Source organism: Apium graveolens, chromosome 2, assembly GCF_009905375.1.
Source record: "Apium graveolens cultivar Ventura chromosome 2, ASM990537v1, whole genome shotgun sequence".
Lineage (NCBI taxonomy): Eukaryota > Viridiplantae > Streptophyta > Magnoliopsida > Apiales > Apiaceae > Apium > Apium graveolens.
The window spans coordinates 208,888,632-208,895,798 of record NC_133648.1 but is presented as its reverse complement, the minus strand read 5'-3'; the positions used below and the strand labels follow the sequence as shown (position 1 = coordinate 208,895,798).

At 36.2% G+C, this 7,167-nt stretch overlaps 1 long non-coding RNA gene across 1 annotated transcript; it reads right to left on the bottom strand.

Moving 5' to 3' along the window:
- Positions 1–5,494: 5,494 nt before the first annotated feature.
- LOC141706151 (uncharacterized) lies at positions 5,495–6,718 on the bottom strand. The gene is made up of 3 exons (XR_012568674.1): positions 6,439–6,718; positions 6,296–6,353; positions 5,495–5,539 (listed from the first exon to the last, which is right to left on the bottom strand). It is a non-coding gene; the product is annotated as an uncharacterized LOC141706151 (long non-coding RNA).
- Positions 6,719–7,167: the final 449 nt, after the last annotated feature.

The following is a 7,167-nucleotide window of genomic DNA, read 5'->3' as shown; positions in this document are numbered from 1 at the left end:
AGTAAAAAAAAAAATATCACCATTTTTCCATAAGTTGTTGCCTCAGTCTTTAGAGGTTAATCACTGTCACGACGGACTCTCAATCATACTTAGAACATCTTTTATCCTAGGCCCTAATTGCCCTGAACAATTTCGACCTTTACTGGTTCGATCCATACTTTCTCGTGGTTTAACACGTGCCCCACTTGGCATCATTATAATTACGTCATATTTCCTTTATCAACATTTCTATTCTTGAGAATTTTGAATATTACCTTTCTCCTTGTAAAACCTCTAAGGTTATCCTTGAATCGTTCCTCCTGTATTCCCTAAATACAGGGCATATCAAGATACCATTTATTAATACCAGAATCATTGTCTATATACTTCTGAAGAATTTCTCCACTGATTCTTAAAGGTTGTTATTACCTTAATCCTTTCCAATTCATACTGTTAAAACTCATACTATCCCTATTAAGGGTGAAATGCCAACCTTTATGCATTCCCCTAGGATTTATTTTAAGTTACAGATGTTCTATCCTTAATTCCACCTTTAAAAGGTACATGCATCCTTCCATGGATAATCAAGTCATATATCCCTGATAAGGGTGTCTTATTTAACCATTCCCACCTCGATAGTATATGCTAAATTTCACAATAACATCTGTATTTAAAATGAGGTCAATCAATATGGCCTCCAAAAGATAACAACGGTTATCCGCTTTTATTGCCTAAATTGGGTAACGATAACAAGGATGTTCTGGAAGATATTGGTCGTGTTCAACGTGAACTTTTTAGTTCTAACTACTCATTTACCTCTTTTATTTATCTCAACAGTCATCTCAATGTTGGGATATCTTTCATACCTGGCGTCTCCCTTTCTGGGTATCATGCCCCCGGTCTTACACTTCACATTCTTGAAGGTCACTTCCTTCATCCAATTTTCCTAATTTCTTACTTTCTTGTCTCCTCAGTCCATCCGTGTTTCCTTATTAATAAATCGATCTATCTCAAATTTTCATCGAATACTGTCAACTTCAAGGGAATTAACTTTACATATCGCTTACGCCTTCAAACCTTGAATTTATCTCATGATCAGTCACCATCGCGCTGATGATGACACACTTCTCTATATTTATTGCAAGGGTTTCTTAGGGTTTCCCATACCTAACTCCCTTATCACTTCTCAACTCTATTTCCTTTGTATCCCTTTATACTCCTTCCCTTTTCAGTCTTTTATTTTCGTTTCCATTACAACCATTACATGAACCAACACAACATAAGCATTGATTTCAAACATCCCGTCATTCTGGATTCGTGTCCTCAGAACGAATCTTGACAACTTTTATAACTTAGATTCATAATTCATCATACTCGTCCGCTTTTGTTCTGGCTCTAAAGCTTTTACACTACCTCCATAACCTTGGGAAGTACTTTCCCGAAAACAATTGTCTGAACTTTAATCAGTTTATTATAATCTCTTGCTCCGTGCCTTCCTTGGTCTTTCACCAGCGGGTGGCCTCTCTCTTAGGAGGGTAAGTGACAAAAACAGTCTTTTGTGGTTCGTCAATCATTCAGAATCTCAAATGATTCCTCTATTTCCTTTAGCCAGGCTCTTGCCTCGACTAGGTCAACCTGTTCCTTGGAACTCTGAGAGCTTAGAGACTTAAAGGTCCTGAAAGAATTTCCTATCGCATTATTTCCTCAAGGTGGTGGTTGGGGATAATAGTCTAAGTTCTGTCTAGACAGGTCCATAAATTGCCGTATAGGAGTACCGTCTCGGGTCTCCTTTCCTTATTCGACTTTCTGTTTCCTTAGTATGAAATGTTTCAACCTTCTCCCATAATCGGGGTTATCTTATACATTAAAAACCTTATTTTCCACTCTATTATGTTATGGGTTCTTTCTTTCTTGATGGCAACCTCCCTGACTATCACATTCAGGGTTTGCCCTAAATCTTATTCCTCAAACTATGGCTCTCATCTAAGTTCTCATCCTTAAGCTCTTGAACTTTCGGAACATAAATTCTATAGGAATACCTTATTATTCCCTTATCATCTTTCTCGGTATTAATCTCATATTTATTTGTTGGCTCTCTGCCTTCATTCATCACCTTTTTCTGGCATAATATGCTCTTTTCCAATAATTCGGTCTCTATTGCAATCTCAAACAGCTTTTCGGTACCGGCTCCGGTTACCTTCACTTCTATTTCCATTTTCTCAAAATCTCTTATAAACTCTCTCAAAGACATTATCATCTTGAGTCTCTCCTTTTTACTAAGGGCATCAGCCACCACATTGGCTTTCCCCGAATGATAAAGAATCTCATAATCGTAATCCTTGATTATCTCTAACCACCTCATTTGGCGCATGTTGAGCTCTTTCTGCGTGAAAATGCACTAGAGCACTTATGGCTTGTGTAAATCTCGTACTTCTCTCCATACAAGTAGTGCCTCCAATATTTAGGGCAAAACTATTGCCACGAGCCCAAGCTCATGGGTGGGGATATCGAATTTTATATTCCCTTAATTGTCTTGATGCGTACGCGATTACCTTGTTGTGCTGTATAAGAAGCACCCTAATTCCTTATGCGAAGCGTCACTACACATCACAAAATCTCCTTTTCCATCCGGTAACGCCATCATAGGGGTCGTCACCAATCTTTGCTTCAGTTCTTGAAAGTTGTTCTCATATTTCTCTGTCCATTCAAACTTCTCAGTCTTACGAGTAAGTCGCGTTAAAGGGGGCTACTATCTTTACAAACTCGAACTAACCTCCGATAGTGATCGACCAATTCTACCTCTGGTAGTCGACCTAACCATGGTCATCAATTCATCAGTGGTCCTTTATTCATTCTTGTCAGGATCCTTCATGGGATCCTCCTCAGCAACTATCCCTTCTAGGACAACATCCTCAACATGAACATCATCCGATCCCGCGTTAGGACGCTCTATCGGATCCATAATCTGATCTCCAATAAGTAATAAAACATCATCGCGTTGTTGCTCCTCAACCTCAGGGTTCGGAGTCCCGCTACCATATACGATAACGAACTACGCTTCTATCACGATATTTATAAGGGTTCCCATAAGGGTTTTAACTGTCAGTACTACGTTAGGTAGCCCGACTAGGAACTTGGCAAGAGTTCTTATTATCTTAGTGAACTTATTATCTTAACGTCACATCATCTCTGAGGTTTATAACGTTTAGCTCTGATACCACTTCTGTAACACCCCCAAATCCGGGGTCGGGTATCCGGGTTGTCACGAGTTCCATTTCCCTTAATAACACCCAATCTTAATAAATAATCAATTACTCTGTACTGTGACCCCACAATAAACACACACACCACAAGTTATAGTCTCAGAGATGAACACTCAAAAAATAACACAAGTCCTTATATTCCACAATTATAAACCGTTACACCTTAAAAAGGTTCTGAATAAATTTACAAATTCCTTGCCATTATTACAATTCATATTATACATAAGTCTGGTTTATCAATAGTTGAAAACCTAGCCTATTGATAGCTCCTACCTCAGCTACGGCGGCATCAACGCTTTCAGAAGACTGCGGAACGTTTTCTAACCGCTTGCGAATCGGGAGCTTGGTCCTGTTCATCTTTTCTATCTGTTGTTGTGTGATGAAAGAAGAAAGCAAGGGTGAGCAACAAGCCCACCAAAATAATATGTATAATGATTAACAATATATGAGCCTTCTCATAGTACTCATGAAAGTCTTGGTCAAAAGAAATGAACCAAGTTTGATATCTTAATGCGATGAAGTCGCAAAATATTCAGTATATATACATATATACTTTTCAAAATCTTGGAAGTCCTCTTCCATGCATAATATACATAGAGTTCCAATTTATAATTGTATAAAAATATCGTTGCAAGGTGATCTCATATATCTACCCTTGTCTCAACGTTTTTCTAAAAATCTTTGATATGCATAAGATAATCATTAACTAGATATAAGTTGAAAATATGAAGTTACAAGATACCCCAATATACTTATATCTTTTCCAAATATTACTTGAACTACCACCGTTCAAGTTATAATCAGTTCAAAAGTTCATCACATAGATGAGACTACAAGACAAGATTTGAATAGATTTAATCTTTGAATATCATTATAAATAATGAAGTTACGAGATACTTCATTAAATCCCAATATATACATACACCTATATATATACATTTCATACACTCCTTGAAAACCTCTGTTATGAAAATTATAAACAGAGTTGCAATATCTAATGAATTTGGAAAGGAGAAAACCTTGGCATAAACCTGATATCTTGCTGATCAGGCAAAGATACCAATAAGTAACCTTTTCTACTAGTAGATGGACGAATTCCCCACTGGTCATCACCCTGGCCGCAATAGGACCTTATGCTGGACTGCCACTCAGCCACTTACGCATTTGATGGACTCCCACTGAGCCACTTACACTTTCATGGACGCCCACTGAGCCCATGTTGCTTATGCCGACTCAAATAGATGAACTTACTTCCCGAACGATGGGCAAGTAATCAAGATGTTTTCTCAAAACAGCAACCTCGTTGCGAATGTAAAATACACCACTGAGCCGGATCCCTCAAGTTTTGAACGAGTATTTAAATCCCCTTTAAAAGGAAGATCTTAAATATAAAAATGAGTTTTGGGATCCGCTCTAACTTTTAAAAATCATTTTGAAGACTCGAAAACACTTTAAAGAGTGTTTGGAGTAATGCTGATTTAATGAAATAAATCAGTCCCAATATATTAGAAAATATCTGAATATTATTATTTAAATAATATTCCCATAAAGAATAATCTTTATAAAAAATAATTGAAGTAGAAGTTTTAAAACTTATACTTGAAATGAGTATTAAATAACCAAAGATATACTTATACGAAAGTACTATCTTTATTTGAACAATCAAAGATAAGTTTGATTATCGACACCTTATTCTTTAATAAAATAAAGAATATCTCAGCAAATAATTGGAGTCATAGATCCTCAAATGAATATTCAAATAATATTCATTAAATAATATAAACTGAGTCATAAGCCCTCGAATGAATATTCGTAATAATATTCATTAAATAAAATAAAGAAGTCATAAGCCCTCGAATGAATATTCGTAATAATATTCATTAAATAAAATAAAGTTATCGAATAAACCTTATTCGATTAATAGTTTTAAAAACTATATCAATATATATATATATAAATATATATTATACTCGGGAGCCTCGCCTCCCGGTTTTAGAAAAAGTTCACCTTTTGATCCCCTATACTAAGGGTATACGCAAATACCGCTTATCTCTAGCATAGGTATTATGCAACGAATAAGCATTTAAACTAACAGATATATAAATCAAGAATACGAAACAGGCATGCATATATACCATATCACATGCTACAATATATCGCAAGAATTTGCTAATAACAAATATGCATTTATCACAAGATCATGCATATACACATATACATCACAACAACAGTATAACGGGTAGAAAACTTGCCTGAGCGACTGGGGGTTACAAATGGCTCGGGACGAGTCTGGTAAGCTATAAACAACATATAAGTTGGAATTAAACCGAAGTCACTTGTAAATCTATACTTTAACCAAATTAGACTCTAACGCTCGCTTTGCGCTTACTGATTCTCTTAAGTCGCTCGAGTACCCTCGGCTCCACCATTTTTAATAAATTAACCATTACGAGTTTTAAGGAAATTCCTTCGCGAGTGTCTTACCAACTTCCTATTACACTTTACATAAATGTTTCATACTCCAATTAGTCATTTACGGTATTTAACCTATGTTTCAAAGTAAGGCGAGGGGTAATGTTTCGTTCGCGAAACGTCGTTACTTAAAACGGCCGTTTCTCCTAAACCGTACATCGGAATCAAATGAACCACATATCAAAACGAAGCTCGTAATATGAACTATCTAAGAATGGCAATGGTCAAAACCTAGCAGGGAGTTCTCGGGTCCTAATGTTATGAACAAAAGCAGTCTAAAGTAAATCGGACATTACGACGGCTATGTTTACGCGATTTCCAAAATTTTTTACCATTCTAAATCATATCAATCCAACTACCAATCAACAAAAACTCAAAATACACATCAATGCTACTGATTTCAGTCATAATAAGCTCAAGGATCTCAATCAAATCATATATTATAACATCTCCAAATTCAACTAAACTACTTAACAATTAAGCTCGAATCATGCTTATCATTCAAATTACTACTCATCCATCCAAACCATCTCCAAACTTCAACATTCAAACTTATTACTAAAGGGTGTGAAGATTTATACCTTTCTTGGAGGGTGGAAAGTTACTAGGAAGCCTTATGGAGCCTCCTACAAGCTTGATCTTTCCAAAGAAATCAAGAACACAAAGTTAGGCTTTGAAGTTTCTAAAAGTCCGATTTAAAGAACTGTAAAAATGAGGGTCTTACCTTGCTTATTTGGATGAGACTTGTGAACAAGAGTTGTAGGCCATCTCAATACCTTTCCAACGAGCTATAGAACACAAAATTTGAGTGAGAAATAAAGGAGATACAGCAGTTTTAATGTGCTGGTTCTGTTTTGGCCGAGAGCAATGAAAATGGGGGAGAAAAAAGCTTGCTTGTGTTGACTTATTTTGTGGTGTAAATGGAATGGTAGGTGGATATTTGTTTGGCTAACTCTTGGTTAGTTAGTGGAAAGTGATGTAAGCAAGCCTATGTCACCACTTGCATCACTCTTGCCACTTGTCCTCTTCTTATGGTGGAAGCTTTTCATTAAGCTTAATCCTTGTTAATTAGGTGTTTTAATACTTGTATTATCCTTGCTAATCCCCTAGCTACTTGCCCAAGCTTGATCCTTAGTCGTTTAATTGCTTTACGACTCGTTTATTATTCATTCTCGTTGATCGTTTGAGGGATCATATCCGGGATCTTATTACTTGGGTTCCCCTAAACCTTTCTCAATATTTTATATTCCTTTTATGATCCTCTCTTATAACTCTTGAATTTAAATCCTTTTAATCATGTTACCTTATACTCAATTCTTTCGGTATCTGGTGGATTTTCGGGAAAAATCAAAGTGTCCGGATCCGAATTCTAATGACCTTTACATACACTCTTTTAATTTATGGAATACTAATACGATCTTAGAATTTCCATAACAGTACTCCTATATAACGT